This window comes from Vombatus ursinus, unplaced genomic scaffold (assembly GCF_900497805.2).
Source record: "Vombatus ursinus unplaced genomic scaffold, bare-nosed wombat genome assembly UNPS02014942.1, whole genome shotgun sequence".
NCBI classification, from domain to species: domain Eukaryota; kingdom Metazoa; phylum Chordata; class Mammalia; order Diprotodontia; family Vombatidae; genus Vombatus; species Vombatus ursinus.
In genome coordinates, this window is record NW_020954720.1 from 11798683 (window position 1) to 11825846 (window position 27164).

Here is a 27164-nt window from a genome sequence, read left to right on the forward strand (position 1 = left end):
AGAGAGAAAGAAATCACCTAGATAACTTTGATAAGTTCAAGTCACTAGGGCCCAATGAACTACATCCTGAGGTATTGAAAGAACTAGAAGATGTAATCATGGAGAATATGAGAGGTATGACAGGAACAGAGAAGAGAAAATATTCTGATTTTCCCAAAAGGAAAACAACAAAATTTGAAAACAAGGAGGCAATGAGTTTAACTTTATTATTTTTATTTTTTTCAATTATTTTATAATTCTTAGAAAAAAATCGAGAACATTACTAATGGATTTGTTTATTATAAAAACAAAAACAAAAAGATAAGGATATGGTAATCAACTTAGTGTCAACTCCCATTCACACTGATGAGTCAGGTCTCAAGAATATGATTGACTATATCTCCATTCAGGATTTTATAGTTAGCCTTATGGTATTGGGAATCTTTTTAGTGCTATATCTCATGAGCCTCTACTGGTGTGCTTCCCATCATCATTATCAGTTGGATATCAATTAATTAGCCTTACTCAATTAGCTTTTAGAAAGTTATTTTCTAAAATGGCACAGTAAGAATAGTTGATATAAAACAATTAAGTCCATTATATATTATCCTACAAGTACATGTAAAATCAAGGGGAAAGTAGGCTCAAACTTAGAGATCATATATGGCAAAGGGGCGATACACAGCTATCAGTTTCTTTTACTTAAGTATTTTAGCCTCTGGCCAAGATAGGGAAAAGTAAATATGCTAAGGTTGATGTACTTCTTCCATGACCCTTCCCCCTCCCCAATTCCTTTTTCAGGAAAGGTTTGCTCTTTTCTTCATTAGAAAACACTGTGTTCAGGACTCCCTAATTATTTCATACAAGGCCTCAAAGAGTTACTTGTTTTCCTGAATCAAAATAAACAGAGGGAGATTCTAGCTTTGTTGAATGATTCAAGCAAGAAATCTTCTCCCTCTAATCCAACAAAGGGAATACTTTTAAATGGGGGTGGGGTAATCAATGGAAATTCACACATATTATATATGTAAATCAAGATAATGTTGTAAATATAGATTACCTGGATTTTATCAAAGTATTTGAAAAAAATCTTTCATGCTACTCTTGTGGTATGAACAGATGTGGATCAGACATTAATGATTAAGTGGATTTGGAATTGGTTGAGTGAGAGAACACAAAGAGTGGTCATCTTTGATGTCAACTTGGAAACATGTTTCTCCAGTGTATTGCTTCTAAATCTGTTCTTCTTCCAATGCTATTTAACATTTTTATCAATGAATTGGATAATGGAATACATGGCATGTTTATCAAACTTGCTGATGACAAGACACTGGGAAAGATAACTAGCACAGATAGCAGATTCAAGAGCCAAAAAGATCTTAACAGACTAGAATATTGGCTTAATCTGAAATGAAATACAAAGGCTATGAAAGGAATGATAGGAGGAGGGAGAGAGGGAAAGAGAGAGAAATGAAGAAAAGAATAAAAAAAGAAGGAAATGAGGGAGGGAAAACTATCAATTGTGTCAAACATTTCTAAATATTAGGGATATGAGGAGAAAAGCAGAACAATGCCTGCTTTTAAGAAATTCATATTCTAATTGGGAGAGACAATGGATATAGAGAAAACAAATTTTAGTAACTGAGCAGTACAAAAGTAGAACTGGCTATTTTGTTTTATAGTGGGTTCATGATTACTAGAGATTCTAAGGTGAATAATGGATGTTCATTTGGGGTGAATGTTAAAGAGGAAATGCCTATTTAAGGGTTGGTTGTGGCAGGGGGAGGGAGTGGAGCCAAGATGGCAGAGTAGAAGGAGGGATTTGCTTGAGCTTTCCCTCAAACCCCTCCAAATACCTATAAAAATAGCTCTAAACAAATTCTAAAGCAGCAGAACCCACAAAAAACAGAGTAAAACAAATTTCCAGCCCAAGACAACCTGAATGGTTGATCAGAAAGGTATATCGCACCGGGCTGGGAGAGGAGCAGAGTTTGGAATGGGCACGCAGTGAGAATGTGAAATATCTCATTGGAAAAATAACTGACCTGGACAATAGATCCAGAAGAGAGAATTTAAAAATTACTGGACTATATGAAAGCCATGATCAAAAAAATAGCCTAGACATCATCTTTCAAGAAATTATCAAGGAAAACTGCCCTGATATTTTAGAACCAGAGTGTAAAATAGAAATTGAAAGAATTCACCGATCACCTCCTGAAAGAGATTCCCAAAGGAAACTCCTCAGAATATTGTAGCCAAATACCAGAATTCCCAGGTCAAGGAGAAAATATTACAAGCAGCCAGAAAGAAACAATTCAAGTATTGTGGAAACACAATCAGGATAACACAAGATTTAACAGTTTCTACACTAAGGGACTGCAAGGCATGGAATATAATATTCTGGACAGCAAAGGAAATAGTATTACAACCAAGAATCACCTACCCAGCAAAACTGAGTATAATCCTTCAGGGTAAAAAATGGTCATTCAGTGAAATAGGGGACTTTCAGGCATTCTTGATGAAAAGACCAGAGCTGAATAGAAAATTTTCAAATTCGAGATTCAAGTGAAACATGAAGAGGTAAGCAGGAAAGAAAAATCATAAGAGACTTTTTAAGGTTGAACTGTTTACATTCCTGCATGGAAAGATGATATTCATAACTCATGAGTCCTTTGTCAGTATTAGGGTAGTGGGAAGGAAAAAATTATATGTATAGATAGAGAGATAGATAGATAGATAGATAGATAGATAGATAGATAGATAGATAGATAGATAGATAGATAGATAGATAGATAGATAGAGGGCACAGGGTGAGTTGAAGATGAAGGGGTGATATCTGGAAAATAAAATTAAGGGGTGAGAGAGGATTATACTGGGAGAAGGAGAAAGGGAGAGGTAGAATGGGGTAAATTATCTGATATGAAACAGACAAGAAAAGGCTTTTACAATGGAGGTGAAATGGAGGAAGGTGAGAGGGAATGAGTGAATCTTATTCTCATAGGATTTGGCTTAAGGAGGGAATAACATACACAATTGAGTATGGAAATCTATTTTACCCTACAGGAAAATAAGGGGGAAAGGGGACAAGAGAGCAGGGGGATGACAGAGGGGATGGCAGTTTTGGGGATGGGATAATCAGAAGCAAACACTTCTGAGGAAAGACAGGGTCAAAAGAGAGAATAGAATAAATGAGGGGTAGGATAGGATGAAGGGAAATATACTTAGTTAACATGACTACTATGGAAGTGTTTTACATAACTACATATCTATAACCTGTATTGAGTTGCTTGCTTTTTCAATGAGGTGGGTGGGGAGGGTGGAAGAGAGAAAATTTGTAACCCAAAGTTTTAAAAATATGTGTTAAAAAATTTTAAAAAATTGTTTATAAAATAAAAAAGTTTGGTTGTAATAAGCAATCCCCAAAGCTTCTTCTGATTCTATGAATTTATAGATTTGTAAATTGCAAAGGGAAAAAATATTCCCTTGATATGAGAGGGGAGGATTACCAAACAGAATTATTTCCAAGTTAAATGTAGTGCCTTAAAAGGCAGTGGATTTCCCATCGCTATATTTTGTAACAGAAATCACCTCATAATTCTTTATATTTTCTACAATGTTTAGCATAGTGGTTTGCATTTAGTAGGTACTCAATAACCATTTTTGATTGATTGATATATCTCCCTTACTAAAACAAAGTACTATTCTTTGTCCCCTGTCAACATCATTGTAACAAGGGTCTTCTGTATACATCAAAAAGAATAAGCTTCTCTTAACATACTGAAACATATTTTTCTGTCATTTTCCAGAAAGCACTGTTTGTTCTGCAGACAATACATTAAAGAAACAGACAAGATAATTACCTTGATTAAGGTCAGTGAGGGGCAATTTGAGTAAGGGAATATGGAGAATTCTTTGAGTGTTTTTAAAATGTTTTATCTGTGGTGGGAAAAAGGAAGAAATATCTTTCCCATCAGACCTGGGGCAAGGTCCAAGCCTACTACAGAGGTGAACTATAAAATCTTAGGGATGATAAAGAGCTATAGGTGATCTAATCCCACCCCTACATGAATAATTTTGACAATATTGCTGAGAACTGGATATCCAGCCTCCACTTGAGGCCCTCTATCAATGTGACATACATACTGCCTCCCATTACACTTTTGTATTACTAAGTGTCAGAAAGTTCATAGACCCCTGGTTAAAAACATCTGCTCTAATCCAGTGTTGTCTTATTAATGACAATTGCAAGTTACTCTCATTCCTTACATACCTTTGCCTAATCCACAAGAGTAGCATGAGATACATGGAGAGTGCTTTGCAGAAATCCAGGTACGTTATGTCCATGAAATTTAGCTGATTTTTAAGTCAAAAACCATTATTGGAAAAGGATATGAGGCTAATCTGTCCTAAATTCTTCTTGATAAAAACATGATGGGCTTTTGGAAACATGATTTTTCTTAAATTAATTATGTAAAAACCATTCTGCTAACAATGTGTTCTAGACGTTTTCCAGTAATTCAAGCAAAGCACATTGGCATTTTATGGAAGCTTTAATCAGTGCCTTATATATTTGGATATTTGCCTATCTTCAGTCCTGTGGCACATTTCTTAGTAATCATAATTTTTAAGTGTCTTTATTTATTTTGTGAAATAGTTCTCAATAGCATGCAAAAATTTATATTTTTTTTTAAATTTTGAGTTCCAAATTCTCTCTTTCCTTCCCATTCCCCACCCCTTGAGAAAACAAGCCATATTATAAATTTACATAAAATTATATTTCTATATTAAACATGTCATAAAAGAAAAAACAAAAATAAGAAAAATAAAGAGAAATTTTTTAAATTACGTTTCAATCTGCACTCATAATTCATTAGTTCTGTCTCTAGAAGTGGACAAAGTTTTTCTTCCTGGGTCCTTTGGAATTGTCTTGGATTATTGTCTTGACCTGAGTAACTAACCCTTTCACAGTTGATCATCCTTATAATATTGTTGCTACTCATGGCTGTATATATGGACATGTTTTGCGTGATTGCATATGTATAATCTATACAAAACTGATTGCCTTCTCAAAGAGGCAGGAGAAGTAGGATGGAGGAAAAGAATTTAGAATTCAAAATTTTTTAAAAAGAGAATGTTAAAAAATTGTACATGTGGTTGATAAAAATAAAATTAGAGGTAAAAAAAATTCTGGTTACTGTGTAAAATGTTTTCCTCATTTTGCTCACTTCATCCTGCATCAGATCATATGTCTTCCCAGTTTTTTTATTCTTAAACCCTCCTTCTCATCATTTCTTATAGAATAATAGTATTCCATTAAAATCATATACTAGGGGCAGGTAGGTGGCGTACTGGATAGAGCACTGGCCTTGGAGTCGAGAGGACCCGATTTTAAATCTGGCCTCAGACACTTGACGCTTACTGACTGTGTGACCCTGGACAAGTCACTTAACCCCACTGCCTAGCCAAAAAATAAAATCATATGCTAAAACTTTTTCCGCCATTCCTCATTTGTCGGGCATCCCCCTCTTTTTGCTACCACAAACAAGCTATCATAAATATTTTTTGAACCAATAGTTCCTTTTCCCTTTTCTTTGATATCATCAGGATATATACCTAGTAGTGGAATTGCTGGGTTAAGGGGAATGGCCAGTTGTATAACACTTTGGGCATAGTTCTAAATTGATCTTCAGAATGATTGGACTTGTTCACAACTCCACCAACAATGCATCAGTGTGCCACTTTTTCCACATTCCCTCCAGAATTTTTCATTTTCCATTTTTTTGTCATATAAGCCAATCTAATAGGTGTGAGATGATATTCCTGACTTTTTTTAATTTGCATTTATCTAATCAATAGTGATTTAGACCTTTTTTCATTTAACTATTGATAGCTTTGATTTCTTCTTCTGAAAACTATCTGTTCCTATCCTTTGACCATTTATCAATTAGGGAAAGGCTCATTTTTTTTTTTTATAAATTTGGCTCAGTTCCCTATATATTTGAGAAATGAGGCATTTATCAAATAAACTTTTGACTTTAGTCTTGTTTTTGCAACCTTTTTAATTTCATGTAATCAAAATGATCCATTTTGCTTCCCATTATTTTCTCTATCTCTTCTTGGTCATAAACCCTTTCCTTACCTGTAGATTTAACATATATTTTCTCATGCTCCCCTAATTTAATTTTTACATCACCCTTTATGTCTAAATCATTTATCCATTTTAACCTTATCTTGGTATGAGATACTGGTTTATCCCTAGTTCATGTCCCTTTATGTGTTTACCTTTGAAAGAGCTTTAATTTGTTCATATACTATTTCCCTATCCATCATAAGGTAATTTATTCCTTATTCCTCTAATTTATTTCTCTAAATTTTGTTTTCATTTGAAACTAATCTTGGTATGTTGTGTAAGATATAGGTCTAAACCTATTTTTTTTTCAGATTAATCTCCAATTTTGCTGGATGATTTTGTCCAATAAATAATTTTGATTACATAAAATTGCAAACATTTTTGTAAACAAAATTAATGCAACTAAAACTAGAAAGGAAACAGTTAACTAAGTAAATATTTTCAGCAAGTTTATCTGTTTCATTTCTAAAATATAAAAGAAATTAATTCAAATTTGTAAGAACAAAGGCCACTCTTCAGTATGCAAATGATCAAAGGATATGAACAGAAAGTTCTCAAATGAAGAAATTCAATATATCAACAGTCATATGAAATGGTACAGATCACTGATAATTAAAGAAATGTACACTAAAGCAATTTTGAAATTCCATTTCATACCCTTAGGATAGGCAGAGGTGACAATGCAGAAAAGTTGCAAATGTTGGAGGGGTTGTAGGGTAACAGAAACATCAATGCACTATTAGTGAAGCTATTAATTGGTCTAGCTATTCTGGAAAGCAATTTGAAATTATGCCCCAAAATTCACCCTTTAACTTAACAACAACAACAACAACAAACCTCTACTATGTCTGTCCCTAAAGAAAGAGGAAATCACAAATATTAATTTAAACATGTATGGCAAATCTTGGATATGGAAAATAAAGGGATGCCCATCAATGCCCATCAATTGGTGATTGGCTGAGCAAATCATGGCATATGACTATAATTGAATAATATTTAAAAAAAAATAACAAAAGGATGGATGTAGCATAGATTCCCAAAGTGGGTGACACCACTCCCTGGGGGCACCAGAATGATCCAGAGGGGCAGTAATAACTGTGGGTGCAATTGGGGGGTGTTGAATAAAAATAATTGGGTGGTGGAAGTATAAGGAAAGAAGAGAAGAAAATTTTGAAAAAAACATTCATACAGTGTTTCATCTGTTGCGTAACAGAATTAAAGTCATAGTGATTACATTATTTTCCAAATAAACACCCAAAATACAAGTTATAATGCTTATAACAAGTTATAATTGATTATAATATAATCAATCAGTGGTCAAGTCCATTGACAGGTCTTAAGAAGGAAGTGTTGGCAGAAGAGTGTGTCATGCCTTGTGGGGAAATCCAGCATGAGTCAGCAGGAACTTGTACATGTAATGACTTGCCTACAATATGATACTATATGGTTACATGATGCAATATTGCATCATCAGAATGTTTCAATGTGAGAAAAAAACAAATTTACAATAAATTATTAAATTTAAGATGCATCATTCAAAAATATATTTTTTGAAATGATGTAAATTTAAAAAAAAATAAAAGATTAAAAGTTTAAGAAGGTAGATTCCAGGAGAGTGCTGAGTAATTGTTTTTTTTTTTTAAAGCAGGCAGTAGGCCAAATAAGTTTGGGAACCTCTGATTTAGAGGAACTGTGACCATTTTGAATTCAGTGTTGTTGATTTAAGTGATCAGAATCAAGACAATTTACACAATGATGTTTGTTATATAATAATAAATAACTAAGGGAAAGACTTAGGAACTATAATCAATGCAATAACTAAGCATGATTCCAGAGGATTGATTATGAACCATGCTGTTCCACATTCTGACAGCAAAATGGTGGATTTAAGATGCAGAATGAGCCATATATTTTTGGACATGGATAATGTGGGAATTTATTTTGCTTGAATGAATATTTTTAAAAGGGTTTTCTTTTCTGTCTTGTTTTTCCTTTTAATTGGAGGGGGAGTAGGAAAAAGAAAGAAAAAAATGACCATTCACTGAAAATTAACATCAATAAAATTCTTTGAAGTGACTCTGACAACAAGGCTACCTCTCTGTGGTTAAACATGATAGACAAATTTCCAAATGAAGGGACTGAGATACAGGCAAAATTCTGGCATAAAATGAGTGAATTAAGATCTATCAAAACCACCATTTTGCCCTATGTCATGTTTGTCAAAGCTACTTCAATTTGTTCCTACCAAACATGATCCAGGCTTCACTGCATGATGGTGACATGGATACCAGCTCAGAAAAGTTTTGTGCCTTTGGAAGGAGCTGAGACTAGGAATCAAATAAAATATACCATCTGTGTTACAAGCTACTAATGTGTGTGCCTTGGTTATCATTTATCTAATTTGATTAAATGTTTTCTAAATTAATGCCTCTGAGAGAGGTAGCCCAATGAAACACATACCAGTGAAATAATGAATTGTTTTAGCTATTAAATCTCCTATTCAGGAGTAGGACTAGGCAGTGTTTGGTAGATAGTGCTCCAAGATTCCAATAGAAAAAAATACTGATCTTGGGTGGGTTTCATAATCCAGAGATGCAGAAATTTTGTTCTTGAAAAGTAATATTCCCAGACAAGTGACATTTCGAGGGACATATATAACCCTAAGAGAGTTTCCCTCTGTCTCTCTCCCCCACCCAGGAGCACACAAATTGCCCCAAAAGAATTCACAGAGCAATTAATAGATATTTTCTTGCTTTAACTTTGTATTAAGAACTTGAGACTTTGAACAAGTTCAACATTTGAGTGTACAGTAATTATCTCTTAGATTTAAGGAAAATTTTACTTTAAATGCCTGAGAACCTGTTTTCTCTTGACTCTTGATCCAATGGGGAAGATGGAGCAGGGTTTCATGGTTGAGGAAGGAAAAAGGAATGCTAGAAAATTTAAGTATTGTTTTTATTCAAGTTGATTTTCCAAAATGTATTCATGCCAATCATAAGGAATAGATTTTGTTTGTTTGTTTTTAACATGGAATTTTTTGTTCTGCAACTTATATTCTTCTCTTCCTATTTCTTTCTTCTATAGCCAACAAAAATAATCCCAGTACATAGTCTATAGGCATTTTTCAAATATTCAAGGACTTTTATGTTGTCTTCTCAAGCATTCTTTTGGCTAAAGTTTCCCAGCTCCTTTAATTGAAAAATGATCTAAAAGTTTTTCATTTATCCTCTTGCCTCAACCCAAGCTATCAAAAGCCTTAAAATGTCATTCCCATACTCCATTATTCCTATTTTTCCCTTATGATGCCAAAGAAAATAAATCCAATCCCTTTTCTGTTTAATAGTTCTTCAAATAATAGAAGACAGCTTATAACACAATACTTTGGGGCCCTTGAAAAAACATCTATCCCTTCTTCCAAAAAGAGCTTTTCAAATACATGAAGACAACTATCTTAACCTACCTCACCCCCCAAGTCTTCTCCAGGTTAAACATTCTCAATTCCTTTCATTGATTCTTCAGTTCCTTCAATTGGTTACCCTCTTCAGGACCCAACTCCAATTTGCCAATGGCATTATTAAAATGTATTCCCTGTTTCTAAACATTATTCTCCAAAGGTAAACTGGCCAGAACAGAGTAGCTTTATCTTCTTTTTCTGGTCACCGTTTCTCAATTAATATATCTTAAAATTGCCTTCAGGATATTTGTTTGTTTATTTTTTGTTTTGGCTGCCACATCAAACTATTCATTCATATTTACCTTGCAGTCCACTAAAACCACATATAAATGGCTATTTAACAATACTTTATTTTTCTAATCTTCACCATAAGTACCAGTCTTCACAGATGTCTTCAGAGCATTCACATATGATACCAGTGGCCTAATATTCATGGTTCAAAAAGGTATTCACATTTCTTTCCACCCCTCTACCTTTTTCAATCTCTTTCAATTCTTGTGGAAACAGTGCAAATGCCTTATTATTCTTGTGTGTCTGATAAGAAATGTCCTACAATAATCTACCCTCAACCTACCTTTCCAAATTATCCATGTCCTCATGTGCGATCTACTCTGTCAAAACTGGTCTATTTGATGTTCTCTGGAATTTGCTTTAGATACCTGACCTCCTCTGATTCTTTGTTCATGCCTGTGTCCCCGCTTGAAATACTGCTCTCCTAACATCATAGTCACTTGCAAAATCTTATGCATTTGTCATATTTAGCTTGTTTGCTATTCATGAAACCTTTCCTTCTCCCACCAGGTAAAGCTCACTCCTTCTTTCTCTGTGTCTCTGTCTTCTGTCTCTTCTCTGTTTCTCTATTTCTCTGTTTCTCTCTCTCTGTCTGTCTCTCTGGTTCTGTCTCTATTTGTCTCTCTCTTTCTATAAGCATCTTATACTAGCTATATAACCACAAATCATATACCACTTCCTGTTCTTGTTTTTTGCTAGTGCATCACCCCCTTTAATAGACTGGTAAAATGTCACCTTTCTGAGGGCCAGGAATATATACACACATATACACACAAATGTGTGTATGTATGTGTATGCATATTTATATGTGTGTATGTATATATATGTATATATACATATATACATATTTATGTGTGTGTATATACATACACACACATAAGTATAGTCTTGTTATACCCTGCACCTAGTATAGTTCTTTGAACATAGTAAGAGTTTAAGAAATGCTATTTGCTAGAGTTAGCTCCTTGAATCTGTTAGCTCCTTGAGGGCAAGGACTATGTCTCATTCACCTTTATATCTCCTCAGAGTACCTAGCATAGAGCATTAAAATCACAGAACCATGAATCTTAAGTACTGAAAAGGACACTTAGTAGGTACTCAATAAATCTTTATTGAATTGATGTTGAACAAATGCCCTACATCACTAGTCCCTGGATAACAATGGTAAAATTGCCAGTGCATTGAAATAGTCTCAGAAACTACTCACCTCACTGACTTTTGAATCTAATAATAGCATGAGAACAAAAATTAAATCCAGGCAGTGTTCACATAAATTGTTTTTATTTCCTCTATGAATTCTTTCTCATGTTGTCTTTGTGCATCAGCTTCTTCCAGAGGACATTTTTCCACATTTGTCCCTATTCAGCATCCTTCTTTCTATTTCTGATCTCCTTAGAACTTGCTAATATTGTTTTAAATTATGACCCTATTATTGTAACCTGACCACACTAGCACATAAGGGGCATGTGGGCCAAGAAACACAAGCAGCCACAATAAAAAGACAGAAACTTTTGGGAATCAGGTTGAGCCAGACAACCAGTCAAATTTCCTGACACTCCCTACACTAGGTTTTCCTTATTAATATAGTTTCTCCAGCTCCAAATCCTTGCTTCATCTTTCCACTTGTCACTGGTCCTTGGATCTTAGCCCTTCATGGACAATTTGGTATCCAGTGGGCCTAGCTTTTTGGTTTGTGCTTGTTAACTGAAATCAACTACATTTCCTTACTCCAAGATGGGAAATGCCAATCTTCCCTATAGGGATTTGACTAATCACTGGAAAATATTGGTCCAGTTGACCTTGTTGAAAAAAGTCATACGCAATGTTTTTAAAATTACAAATAAAGTATTTTTGATAAGATTTTTAATGCATAAATGTTGTTTAGAGTTCCTTGGAGCTAAATAGTATGTTTGATTAATAATCAGCATCCTTTAATAAAGTTTTGATGATAGCAAAGGAAACCATAATGCAAAATAAGTTTTCTAAGTATTCATTTTTTCACTATAAGTTATTGAATGAAAACAAATAAGCTAAGGTAGTTTGAATTATTTTGATGTTATTTCTACTTCACAATTTTCCACTTAAATATGTCATTTTGAAAGATTTAATATATTCTTCAGTATATTTTATTACTTACTAAATCTAGACTATTTAATATTATTTCTACTGTAAACATCTTCAATTATATGATGAAAGACTATTAGAAAATAAGAGTCAATATGTAAAAGTTCATTTTATAGATACTTTTTCCAGTACTACTTTTATTCTGTAATATGGAGTACATCTGTGCTCATCTTGAAATTTGTTAGTCGCTCATGTACCCAAGCTGAACGCATTTATCATTTGTCTAGATGTGCTCTGTACCTTGCTTTGAAGGGAAATTAGCATCTGAATGATGTAGGACCTTTCTTTATATTCTCTTGATTGGCTCCAAATCTGACTGAGACCCTACTGACTAGTAAAAAAAGTAGGATGAAGTTCAGTGCCCTGAACTTTACATAATGGGGTAAAGCTCTATCTAGTTCAGAATTTTCACTGGATGGCTTCCTGTGTTCAACATTCCATGAGTTAAGGAACATCTAATTCTAAAAGTAAAAATAATAATAAATAAAACTCCAATGCCCTTTATTCCATTCATTATATTGAGAACCAGTGCTAAAATTCAAGCAGTAAACCTTTTGGTAGAAATCGTGGATGATAACATTTCAAAATATCATAACTTGGATAGGCTTTGTTAAGAGGAACTATAAACCTTCAAACTGTAAGAATGATAAGCAATATTCACAGTTGAATAACTCATAAAGCAGTTTTTTTTTCTAGACAAGAAGAAAGGAAGCTACTTATATTTGTCTTCATTGTGTCATTAACTGTAGAATGCCTCCCACCTCTCGCTTAGTGACTCTCATTTTCTTCCATCTGTTGGAAAGCTAAATAAAATATGAGCCACAGGCAATTATGCTTCTTTGAAATGGCAAACATAGTGACTTTACTGATTTTGCCATTGCTTTACGTTATGACAACCCATTTTACACAATATATCTCTTTTCAACAAATTTCCATTTCAAAATAATTTTTCTTCTTAATGTCTTTTGACATTTACTTTAATCAATTAATTGTTCAGTGTTTTATTACTTCTGATTTTCTCAAATCTTCCTTTCATTTAAGGCTACTCCAAAGCAATAGGTTGATTCTTTGGCAGGGATGTGTAAATACAAGTATTGTTTATGTTAGTATCTATTAAAAAAAAACTAAACAGTTGATTGGTGAGTGAACAACTACTCAATCAACTCCATTTTTTCCAACATTTCAATAGGTCATCTTGACATTATAAAACTATAGCCTCATATAAACAGAACACACAACCTTTAGCTCTTTCCCAAACCCCCCTGAAATAGGATTTTGAGAACCTTTCTTCACTCAGATATTTTATAGCACTTTGAGTTGGACACTAAGTTTTAGTCAGATGAACAAAATTGCCATACTGAGACATAAAGCTATTAAGGAATGTGAAGAATTGAATAGAGTCCAAGACTTGGAATAAGAAATGCCTAGGTTCAAATCCCACAATAGATACTTATTGACTCCATGACCCTGGACAGGTTATTTAACCTCTTTCTGCCTCAGTTCTTTACTTGTATAATAAAGAGGTTAGACTCAATGGATACTAAGGTGCCTTATAGCCCTAAAATCTGTAATTCTAAGATCTTATGACCAAATCTGAACTTGTACTCAGACCAAGTGTCCAACCTATTGGTGATAAATAATTATGCCATTCACTTAGCTGTTTTTTGCTATTCTAAATGGGAGATCTGGTTTTTTTTTTTTTTGGTAATGGGAACTCCCACATCCACCATAACTAATGTAATGTAATCTCCATGAAAGGGTATGAAGATTTTTTTCAATGTATAACAAAAATTTTCATACCCAATAGTCTCTTTGCAAGGTATGAGTCTGATTAATTAAAGAAGGAATTAGCTAATCATCTAACCACGCAAGATAATCATGACTTTAAGGCTTTAAACATCTGAGAGTAATTTGAACAGTGGGTTGTCTAGTAACAAAAGAATGTGGAGAACTCTGAGTTTCAAAGCACTTTCAGGAGGCAGATCTTTATATTTTTACCAGAGGATAGCAAGGGGTGAGAGAAGGAACCCATGGAAGAAGCGTTACACAGGAATGTTAAGAACCTCTCATTGACCATGTCATGAGAGAGACTAAGACAGTACAAGACAATATATCCAGCCAGAAGCAGACAGTGACACATTAAAGACAAACAAAGACAAAAATGGACACAATCAGATACAGAATAATAACCATTCAAGGAGGGAAGTAGTTTCAAGAAGTATGACACATTGCACCAGAGAGGAATTCTAGCTATGGACTCAAGAAAGGATTTCTACTATCTAGAAATAGTGTTTGCCCTTTGGTGACATGTCCTTTATAGGATATGGATAATAGTAGGACATTGGATCCTAGACTTTGGGAGGGTCTTTTGTGTCAATTATTCTTACTAAGCTGCCAAATGTCCTTTGCCGAAAAGCTAACTAATGTATTCTTGCTGATTGAAATGACAAGTATCTGCTAGGGCCAAACCCTCAGGGTTATCTCTTGAACCATGAAGGAAGAAATAATAGTATTTATCCCTCTGGGATACAATCCAACAGTATAAAGATACAGTTGTGAGTGAACTCAGGAAAGGGTCTACAATCATCCAATTACTTATGACTGGCCAATAGCAAGATTTGAATTATATCAATTTTTACAATGTTGCTATAAATGAAACCAGAAGGTAAAAGAAAGGTGCAACTAAATGAAATAATATCTCCCAGGCTTTCCTTAGAGAGGCAAATAAAGGAATTAGTGGATCTGATTTTATCATCTGTGGAAAGGAAACAAGAAACATCATTTCATCTTGTATTGCAGTGCTCATGATAATTATTTGCAAAAGGACCACTACAAAAATAACATCCTGTGCTCTTCTAAAGAGATACAAAGAAGTAGATAATGAAGAAATAGAACAATTTTGAGAACTTGATAATATCCTCCAAATTAAATCAACATATACTTTGATAACTTGTGGCTTTAATGCCAAGATCAGTACAGATGGAAAAAAGTGAAAAATATGTTGGAAAATATGGTTAAAGAGTAAGGAATAAGACAAATCGAAGACTTGTAGGTTCCAAAAAAAAAAACTTAATGTCTTTACATCACAGATAATTTCAAGAAAAGAATCAAAAGGAATATGGCCAGAGCAAGCACTGCTGAACAGTATGACAAAAATGAAATTCGTATATTTTATGTAACAGGAAATAATGAATTTTTGATCTGGGAATCATTTCTGAATCACCTTATTGCAAATCTAGAAGAAAGAATAAAATTGAGGAATGAATATTGTGTCTGATCAAAATAACTCCAAAATGACCTATTTAGGTGAGTTATTGATGCCCCCCAAATGGAAAATGAATAAAGAAAAGGATGTTGACACTGACTAGAAAAAAATTTCATCCAGAAATGTAAATAGTCTATATCACCATGGAGAGGGGACTGAATGAACCTAAGAGCAATCTCAGTTAAAAAACACTTGATCAACCTGCCAAAGGGAGAGATGTGACAGCCAAAGGAAATACTGGAAAAACTTTCCAAATAAGCATGGTGCAATATTATGAGGAGTGTCATCCCATTAAATAGTGAGAAGTAGGTCCAGCAGGGATTTTTGTTTGTGGTAAGGTCTTTAAACTATAGTTATGGTTTTTCCTCAGCTACATCAGCCATTACTATAAATAACCTACCATTCCATTTTGAAGTCTACACTTAATTCCAGCCTAACTAATCATAGTTCCAAACTATTTCTTTGTGCCCCAGACACTTCATTTTCCCAATGTAGACCTCAGCTCAACCTCAGTCACAGCTAAATCAGAGATGACTATAGGGGTGGATGATATTCAACAAGTCTTTTGGCTTCAGAAGTTTTACTAAGAACTCAAGATAGAATTTGTTGATCCTTTTTTTTTTTCTACATTTACACCCCTCTAACCTCCTATCCCTATCTTATCACAAAGGAAAAAAATAGATGTAGATATTTTGTCGGAGAAAGAGGAAGCTCAAATTCCCATGAAAATAATCCAAGATTTATACAGCGATGTGACCACAGATCAGATATTTTGACTACCAAAACAGTTTCAACTATGGCCATTAAATGACAAGACTCACATATCATAACCACCATGATTGTCAATTCTAATTTTCACAAAGAAGTAGATGAAATGTTTAGTAATGTAAAGGAAAACTTCTATAACTGTATAAATCCTCTAAATGGCTAATATTCTCCCATTGCAGCAAAACCAAGCCTGGACATTAGATTAGACAATACAGTTATTCCCTTTTGTTCAGTCTTGTCCAACTCTTTGTGACCCCATTTGGGGTTTTCTTGGCAGAGATACTGGAGTGGTTTACCATTTCTTTCTCTGGCTCATTTTATAGATGAGAAAACTCAGGACAACGGGGTTAAGTGACTTGCCTGGGATCACATAATTGGTAAGTGTCTGAGAGCAGATTTGAACTCAGAAAGATGAGTCTCCCTGTGTCTCCATGTCTAGCACTCTATCCACTGTACCACCTAACTGTCCAAGTTATCCTCAATTCTGATATAATTTACAACTGAGTTTTCCTTATGACTACTTTGGCTTTATGATTTATTTTTTACTTGTTGAAAATTAATGGAAAGGTGTTTAATGTCCCCAGCACATGCTGATGACAGTATCTGTGGAAATTCACAATGAGAACATTGATGCTGCTATTGAAACCTATGACCCCTCTCTGATAGGTGGCTTACTATTATATCTCACTTTATCTTTAATGTTGACAATACCTGTTCACAGAAATCTGGTTTTTTAGTTTTAAAGGCATTGCTGTACACTAATTTCTAATTTGGCTGGTGATGTTGTTGCTATGAGTTGCATCCAAATTGCTGGCAGGTAAGTTCTTTAGACAAATTACAGTTGTATTGTCCCAATCCTTCCTTCGGTATGATTTTGCAACGTTACCCTGACCAGTGGGACTGAAAGTTTCTCAAGAAGGTGGTTGTAAAGTGTGACACTGGAAATAATTTGTTGCCCTGCCAAAAATAACTAAATTAGGTTTTAGAAAATAATAAATTCAATGATCTTTATACCATTGGTGTCTATGTACTCTTTCCATGTTCAGAAATTCTCAAATCCCCATATCTGGCCATAATCTATTGAATTTTCACCTCTTCCTCTGTCTTCCCTTACATAATCCTACTTTTCCCCATCACCATGACCTCCAATCAGTTGAAACCTCAATTCTCAGGCCACCTCCTGTGCACTATGCATTATCTATTCTTCTCTCCATTTTGACTCCTTGGTGAACCAACTCAACTCTACATTGTCCTCTTCTCTTGAATCCCTAGCCCTCTTGTATCACTGATTGTGCCCAGCCAAGCCTCAGTCTTAGATCACTATACCATTCATTGCCTTTACTCCTATACATATACTGTTGAATGAAGGGGGAGAAAATCATACAACCATTCTGACTACAAATTTACATTTTATAACCTCAACTGGGCCCTCACTGCTATTAGGTGACCTTAACTACACCTCTCTGATCAACTCACTATATTTTGTTCTCCACAGCAGCTTTTCTAAACTTTTTTTAATCCTTCTTTGAACTTTGCAGGGCTTCCCCTGCCCCCACTCTCTAAGCTGAGAACCTTGCTTCATATTTTATAGAAAAAATTGAGACAATTTGAGAAGAGGAACTCCCTCTTCTCCTTTCATCTCCTATCACCCAGGTACACTTTTCCTTCCACCCTTCCTTCACATTCCACCCCGTCTACTCCAACAGATTATTCCTGTTATCACCACTCTTTTACTTATTTTTAGTATCTCCCTGTCTACTGGCTCATTTCCTACTACTTACAAACATGCCTATGTCTCCCCTATCCTGAAAAACCCTGACTTGAGCTTCCCATCTCTATCATTCTATATCTCTTCTTTCTGTCCTTTGATGCTAAACTCCTTGAAAATGCTGTGCCTCCAAATCCTCTCCTCTCACTCTTTTCTCAAAATCTTATGATTTGGCTTCCAACCTTATCATTCCACCAAAACTGCTCTCTCTGAAGTTACTTATGATCTCTTCATCACCAAATCCTATGGCCTTTTTCAATCCTCATTCTCTTTGACCTCTCTGAAGCCCTTGGCACTGTTAATCACTCTCTCCTCCTTGATACTTTCTTTTCTCTAGGTTTTCCACAAATTGCTGTCTCCAGGTTTATTTCTTGATCTGTCTCTTTTGTTTGATCTTACTCCAGATCATTCCTTCTAACTACAAGTCTTCCTTCAGACTTCTGTCCTGGACCCTCTTCTCTTCTCCCTCAATACTATTTTACTTGATGTTCTCATTAACTCCCATGAATTTAATTACCATCTCTGCTGATTTTTCCCAAATCTACCTATTCTGCCCAAATCTCTCAGCTGACCTGCATTCCTACATCTCCAACTACTTTTTGATATTTCAAATTGGATGTTTAGGAGACATCTTAAACTCAGTGTTTAAAAGCCTAAGATAGCACTTATAGTCAACAAATTATCTTTAGGGATAACCGCTAAATCCTCCTTTCCTGCAACCCTCTCTATTATTTTAGAGGACAAAACTATCCTCCCGGTCCCTCAATCTAACAACCTAGGATCATCTTGGATTCTTCACTATCTCTCACACCCTTATATCCAGGATAAATGCAGCATAAACTGAGGAAAAGTGTAAGAATTAAGAGGGGTTTGGGAAGGCTTCCTGTGGAAGATAGGATTTAGTTTGACATAAAGCAATTCATGGAGGTCAGTAGTCAGAGTAGAGGAGGGAACATACCAGGCATGATGGATGCCAGAGAAAATGCTCTGAGCCAAGAGATAGGGTGTCTTATTCATGGAACAGCCAGGAAGCCGATGTGACTGAATTGATGAGTGCATGTTGAGGGGCAAGATATAAGAAGAGTAGAAAGGTAGGAAGGAGTTAGGTTATGAAGGATTTTGAATGCCAAACAAAGCATATTGTATATGACCTTGGAGCAATAGTGAGCCATTGGAGTTTACTGAGTCGAGGGTTGACGCAGCTGGACCTCTGCTTTAGGAAGATCATTTTAGTGGCTGAATGGAGGATAGACTGGAGTGAGGAGGGTCTTCAGGCAGGCAAATAAACCAGTAGCCTATTATATTAATCTAGGCACATGAAATGAAGAAAGTTAGCACTAGAGTAATGGCAGTGTCAGGGGAGAGAAGGGGGCATATGTCAGAAATTTTGCAAACTTAAAAATACTAAGGTCTTGGCAACAGAATGGATATGAGAGTATGAGAAATAGTGAGGAATCCAAGATGATCCTAAGTAGTTAAACTGAGGGCCTGGGAGGATGGTTTTGCCCTATATAGTAATAGGGAAGGTTGCAGGAAAGGAGGATTTAGGAGTTTTTTCTAAAAATAATCTTTTGATTATGAGTATTTTTCTGGACATATTGAAATTAAGATGTCTCCTGAACACCCAATTTAAAATATCAAGAGAGAGATGGATAGGGGAGAAAGAGAGAGAGAGAAAGAGAGAGAGAGAGAGAGGTCTGTGGTATGAGGAAATGAAAAAAAATATCATTTCATAGAAGTGCTTTATTTAGAGATTCCTGAAAGTCCTGAGGACTTGATGTATGCTCTTTAAGACAGTGACTTAAAGAGTAGTACCTGGAGCAGCTAGGTGGTGCAGTGGATAAAGCACCAGCCCAGGAGTCAGGAGGACCTGAGTTCAAATCTAGCCTCAGTCACTTGACACTTATTAGGTGTGTGACCCTGGGCAAGTCACTTAACTCTGATTGCCTCACCAAAAAAAGGGGGGGAAAAGAATATAAATTTTTAAAAAAGAGTGGCATCCACTGATCATAGTTTTCAAGTATCCATATTGCTGAACCCAACTATGACAAACTCACCAGTACTCCTGTGGCTTGAAGAAGGACCTGGAGATTGGAAGATATTATTTGAAAAGACTACCAGGTAATGCCATTTAATCAACTCTTGGTAAAAAGAAATTCAAAGTGGAGAATTTATTGGTAGATAATGACAAGGAGAGAAATAAAGCAGCAGCGGAATATTCTTTGGAAAATAGAGATGAACTCCTGATGAATGGATCATGAGGAGGAAGTCTTAGAAAAGAAGAGCAATTCTCTTCCCTTTCTATCAGGAGACAACTGTATTCTATCATTTGTCATTCATCACATGGAACCAAGACTGATCACATTTCATCCAAATTCTAGTGTGGGTGGCAATGCAATGAGAGAGATAAATCCTCTTTCACAATTCTTCACTTACCATAATGTCTGGCACGTAGTAGGCACAATGTTGGACTGATTCAACTTTTCCTGATGCCTGTGCAGAGAAAGGAAATGCCACCAATCATCTTGGATGTATTTTCTTACATGGTTTTCCTGGTCCAAAGCACTTCTATTTCATGATGATTAACAAAATCACCACTTCTGCCAGCTAAACCATAACCAGGCAATATTTATTTGTCCAACAATCATGAAATAGTTCTGGAATTGATTATTTCTCAGGTATCAAGTCCAAAGTACTCTTCTCAATCATATACAAATTAGATATTGGGAAACAGAAGGCTATAGAATTTTCACTTTAACTAATTTGTCTATGTAGGTGCCTTGTTAGAGTTTCTCAAATAATCAAATCTCACTTATGTTTCTGGTTTTATACCTTTCAATTAGCAAAACTATCAAAATCTCAAAGGAGCATTTCCTTACATGTATAACTAGGAATATCAGCATTTACAACTATATAGTATTAATGTATTATAAAATAAATTTCACCTTTACAATGTGGTCAAAGTTTGGCTTTTTTTTTTACTTTTTTTAGGGTGTTACTGAATACAGTTTGATTTTCTTGAAAGAAAATATAAAAATAGTTTGTTGACCATAACCTATCTTAGCATTTTAAATGTAATTTTTAGTTTAGTGTGTTTTCTTTTTATTCAAGCCCCTAGTATACTTTTTAAGGTACTCTTTTTTTTTCAGATTCTTAAGAATCAGCATGTATAGGCATAAGAATATATATGTATGTATATATAGACACACAATTAGATATTTATTTCCTTTTATTCCTAGTCTTTTCTTCTTTTCTTGTCTTCACTTTTATCATTCATTCACCAATTATTTCATTCTTTTGCCCGAAAATGTTATCATTTTACCTTTTTTTTAAGCATTCATAATATGGTCCAATAAATATTTAGGTCAAGAACTATGGAAAGTAAATATATTCATGATGCAGTATACAGTAAGAATTGAGAAGATTGATTTTACTATCAGGAAGCGATTAATGAACATTAAACAATGAAACCTGGGTAAACTACAATACAATGAAAAGTCAATTGTTCGCCCTATCAGAAACTAATTTGGTGAATATGATTTGTTAAGAGGCCTAATTCCTGTTCATTGCTTCATTCTCTTCTGGGCTCTTAACTTTTATCTGTGGTTGATCAACTAATCAGTAATCTTACAATTATTGGCAAGGCATCATTACCTAGAGTATTTCCTTATAATATCATAAAACTCCATGTATCGGAAGCATGGTGGTGGCTGCTGGTGTTGGTAGCTGGTTCAAGGCTTCAGAGGCAGCGGTCGCCACAGCCTCAGGCAGCAGACTTCTGTGTTGCCTGTGAAAAAGCCAAAAATGGAGCAGGTTCAGGCTGACCAGAACATTTTTTGTCCAGGCCTTTGAGAAACCAACACAAATCTATACATTTCTTCATACTCAGAATCTCATATAACCTATCTTTTTGCACAGAACTGTTACTTACATGTCTCACCAAAACTCCAGAACAAAGGTCAAAAGGAAAACATGCCATCAAAAGTAGAGAAAATGAAAGGAGAGCAAGAATCTCAGTTTGTCAGCTTATCTATAGCTTACATTTGCTGGTTTCTCTCACAGAAAAAATGATATGTTATCACAGAACTCAGAGAATGAACACAATTCCATTATCTTGGAAGTTCTACTTGTAAACGTTTGCCACAAAAAACATGAAAGGATGTATGCTGTTCAATAAGACAAGTCCCTACAAGTAAAAAGTCCATGCCTTTGAATCCAGACCTCAACCAAACAAAACCACGAAATTGTGCTTCCCTTGCTGATGCAAGTAATTAATTTGAATCAAGTAACAGCCATTTGGTGAATTCTTACTCACTGCTATTTAGCGTGTCTCAACCAAGAAAAAGAGAGTTTAATGGAATGATTAATGGAGAAAGCAATAAAAATATATTTGTCAATGAAGAACTTCCACCTAGAAGAAAATAAAACTCTTCAAATTGTGAAGATTAATAAAAGACTTCTGTAGTACAAATTACTGTATTTGATAAAAAACAGTCACTTGCAGTTTCTAGATGGAAAACATGAAGTAGTCTTGCAGGAAATGGAAGAATATACAATCAGTAAGAAAAGAACAGTATGGGAAATGATTATTGACAGGAAAGGACCTACCTTGCAGTTTGCTCTTCATTGGACAGGAGTCACCAATGATAACCTGTAGCTCCTATAGCAAAACCTCTAGCAAACAGAAATTTAGAGAGTCTCCCTCAAGATAATAAGTCTGGTTCTGGTAAACCCTCTCAGACTATAGTTTGTGAAAGAATCATTATCTACACACCTTCAAACAAGAAAAGATATTTTAAATAGACTCAGACAAAAGTTTCAAATATTTTACCAATTCCTTTATAACAATAGAAGACAACAAGCTAAAGTCAGATATGACTTGCATTGCCTTTGGTGCTTTACTGCCACAAACTTTACAGTTTACTCAAACATCTTAAACTCTCTCATAGTAGATTTATCTTCAATTATGTCTGTCATCCAAAAGGTGCTAGATGTTTCTATCAATGAGTGCTATGATGGCTCCTATGCAAGCAGTCCTCAGGATATTCATTGTCAACCTGGATTTACATTAGTAGTAATGGGTCAGTAAAGAGAACACCTATCATACACATTCTTACATTTAGTCCAAAAAATACAAAAACAAGTATGTCTTATATATGAAAATGGAGAAGTAGAAAATAGCAATGAGCATACAGCAATGGGTATAGTTGGCTCTAGAGACACTTGTTTACCATTCAGCCAACAAGAAATAGAAGAAGATAGTGAAGATGAAAAAGATCCTGAATGGCTAAGAGAGGAAAAAAAAAACATTACTCAAATTGAAGAATTTTCTGATATCAATGAAGGAGAGAAAGAAGTGATGAAATTATGGAATCTACATGTCATGAAACATGGGTTTATTGCTGACAATCAAATGAATCATGTCTGTGTGCTATTTGTAGAGAATTATGGACAGAAAATCATTAAGGAGAATCTCTGTTGAAACTTCATGCTTCACCTGGTCAGTATGCATGACTTTAATCTCATTAGCATAATGTCAATAGACAAAGCAGTTACAAAGCTTTGGGAAATGCAGCAGAAATTAGACAAAGGAGCAACTGCCCACCTCCACCTCAACCCCAATGAAGAGTCTACTGAGGAGCAAAATGGGACATCAAATGGACGTAGTGGCATTCACCCAAGGGAGAGAATTTCAGATATTGATATGGTCCCATGGGTTTTAAAATAGAGTAAGGAAAAAAAAAACAAACCTCTGAAAGAAAATGCTAATCCTGTATTATGGACAAACACTGAAAAAAACATTCTGGGGAATATACAGTCTAGGAAGACCTTCTGTTCTGATTTATTTTGTAAATCATAGTTTCTAACCAGGCACTGTCAGATGAAGTTAATGATTCCAACAAAGACTTTGTATCAGGGTTCACTGGACTTCAGCAGCAAGTAAATACATATATACCAATTTTAGTGATTTCATTACAATATTTTCTAGTTTGAGCATGAAGAGCAACACTTCATTAAAAAAAGCATTTTTGTAACTTGAGTGATTAGTGCCTTATGAAACCTATGATAATATAGAAAACATACATAAATTTAAAAAATAAAACTCTATGTATCTTCTTCATGTTTTGATATTCCTTTACCTGTCACTATGAGCATGTTTTATAAAGGTTATTTTGTTATTTTTCAAAGAGAGAAACAGCTAAAATGATTGTTTGGGGGAAAAGCAGTGCTTTGGGAAAACATTAATAGGATGTCTTATGTGCCCTGGAGGTAAAACAGGCTTTATTTGGCCTTCAAGAATATTAAGGAATACTATAGACATAATGAGGATGAAGTATTATATTTTCACATGTGACAGGACAAGAAAGATGGACTTAGATTTAGTGCTATGAATATAGAAAACACTCTAAGGCTTGAGATACACTTGAAAATGACATCCTGAGAATAAGGAAACTTTGGATTGCCTCTGGAAGACCCTCTAATTGAAACTATTTCTCCTATCAATTCTGGAATCAATAAATCAATAAAGACATGACACAGATAAAAAAGGGTGTCTATTCCAGAAATGTTAAATAGTCACATTTTCAGAAATGGAAGACTATGTGAATTAGTGTACTATGAAATAAGACCAGAAAGGAATGTTGGAGCCAAATCATGGGTGACCTTGAAAACTTAATACATTCTTTCCTTACTTCACATCAATTCATTTCCCAAGAGCCAAATGCAGAAAATTGAAGGGCCGTCTTACCTACTCCCTCACTCCTATTTCCAAGTCCTTCCCCTACTGTTGGGGGAAATCTGCCTCAGCTGCTTAACTATGTAGATATTAAAAGTTTCCTTCCTCACTGAACAGAATTCTTGTCCAAGAAGACGGGGGAAAGTTGGAACACTAATGCATTGTTGGTGGAGTTGTGAACTGATCAAACCATTCTGGAGAGCAGTTTTTAACTATGCCCAAAGGGCTATAAAAACTGTGCATACCCTTTGACCTAGCAATACCACTTCTAGGGCTGTATCCCAAAGAGATCATAAAAATGGGAAAAGGACCCATATACACAAAAAATATTTATAGCAGCTCTTTTTATGGTGGCCAAGAATTGTAAATTGAGGGGTTGCACATCAATTGGGGAATGGCTGAACAAGTTGTGGTGTATGAATGTAATGGAATAGTACTATTCTAAAAAAAATGATGGACAGGTGGATTTCAGAAAAACCTGGAAAGACTTACATGAAATAGTGCTGAGTGAAGTGAGCAAAACCAAGAGAATATTATACATAAAAACAACAACATTGTGCAATGATACACTATGATGAAATCAGCTCTTCTCGGCAGTACAATGATCCAAGACAATTCCAAAAGGCTCATGATGGAAAATGCTAACCACATCCAGAGAAAGAACTATGGAGTCTGAATAAAGATTAAAGCATATTCTTTTCACTTTTTTTTTTCTTTCTCGTGATTTTCCCCCAACTCACAAGACAAAATAATACTCAAAAAGAAGAACAATCCAAATATAGACAGACAAAATATTAGGGAGAAACCAGAGATTTGGTTGGTATAGAAATCTCTTGGGTGAAGAAACACCTCATATCAAACCAATATGGCAGTTTTTTAGCCATTTATCATCTCAGTGAATGAACTCTAGAACAGGGCTTTTTAAACTTTTTCCACTTGCTATACCTACAGCACTTCTTAAACTTGGGTTGCAAGACTATATTGGGTTGTGAACTCTAAAATACTGAATAAGTGGTCATACAGCCATTATGTCTCAGAGGCAGGACTTTCATCCCTGTTTTCCTGGTTCTAAGGCATATTCTCTATTCTTTACAACACTGCTACTTTTAACCATAATATTGGTAGTAAACTAGTTTGAAATTAAAAAAAGTGTTGTATTCTATTATTATTATTTTATAGGAGGAAGTTGAGGAATGTCCAGACCTGTGATTTCACTGATAGAGGGTATACTTAGTGTGGAAATCTTCTTTTCCAATGCAGAGTAGTATCTATTCTGCTACTTAAAATTTTAGAGAGTAGTCTAGAAACAAAGAGTTTAAGTGGCTTGTCAATTGTCACACACTCAGTTTAGGTCAGAGACAGAACTCAAACCCTGGTCTTTAATATTCTGAAGCTAACTATCCACTCTAATTTTCCTTCTCTCTTAGTATAAAGGAATGTAACTTTTCAGAAATATTTTTATTTTCTCCTCTAATTTCAAAATTATGTTTGAAATAATCTTGTGTAACACAGAGAGCCATGGGTTGAACAATAACAATGTTCCTGTAAGTAAACTTTGAATGACTCCATTACTCATGATCTAAATTTGGGCTGAGGAATGGATATAGCAGAAGTTCAATACTATTCTCGATGCATAAAAAGCAATCTATACAGCAATATATTTCCTGGATTTGTTTTCCAGGAAAACCATACACTTTTCCACAACCACTTTTCCAGTGGTTCCCATGTAAAATCTCACCATCCGGATATGGACAAGTCAGACATTCCATTCACATCACATTGTTAGTAGCAGACAAACTCAGCTGGTTTACTGAGGCCAAGGGAAAGACTTACAGGTGGATAGGGTGAGTAGGGGGGAAATTTACAGAATTCCATGAACTTTATATAGGGCATCCCAAAAGTCTCAGTGAGGTCTTTAGCCATTAAAGCTGAAAACTAAACCAAGACTTTTGAATACTGTAATTTTGTAATATGAACTATTTATTAGGGAATCATTCACCACAAATGCTGGGAGTAAATAAGATTCATCAAGCAAATTTGTATTATATAGTTTCATAAATAAAGCCCAGAAATTGCTGATTGTAATTGCAGGGACAATGTTTTCATCGTGTTAAAAAGCTAAGTCAAATAAAAATCACTTGATGAGTTCAGGAGTCAAAAATTCTGTTGATTTCAAATGAAAAAAATTCTTTCTTGAGTTTAAACAAATGAAACTATGATGCTCTCACTGATTTAAAAAAGCAAAATGATTTTTTTTCTCCAGCATGGTATAGTGAATACAGGCCTTGGAAAAAAAAAGACCTGGGTTCAAATTCTGCCTCTGACATTTAGATGTATGAGTTCTTACATCAACAGAATTTCAGGCCCATTACTATTTTTTTAAATCAATTTAATAAAGTTTTTTAATAACTTCATTGTTTCATCCTTGAATTATGATTGTCTCTGTACTTTAGCACGTATGCCAATTAACACTTTCAAATGATCTAGTTTCTGTATGTAAGCCTTATAATCTGTGCTTTATATTTTCACAACACCTAAATGATACATATATAAAATGGAGTATATACTTAATGTAACATAATTGAATCATTTTTTCTTGAGAAGGTGAATGTAGTTCATAAATATCATAGCATCATCAGTTACATATAA

General features: G+C 34.8%; 1 pseudogene; it reads left to right on the plus strand.

Moving 5' to 3' along the window:
- Nucleotides 1–21466: 21466 nt before the first annotated feature.
- LOC114029896 lies at nt 21467–23639 on the plus strand (annotated as a pseudogene).
- Nucleotides 23640–27164: the final 3525 nt, after the last annotated feature.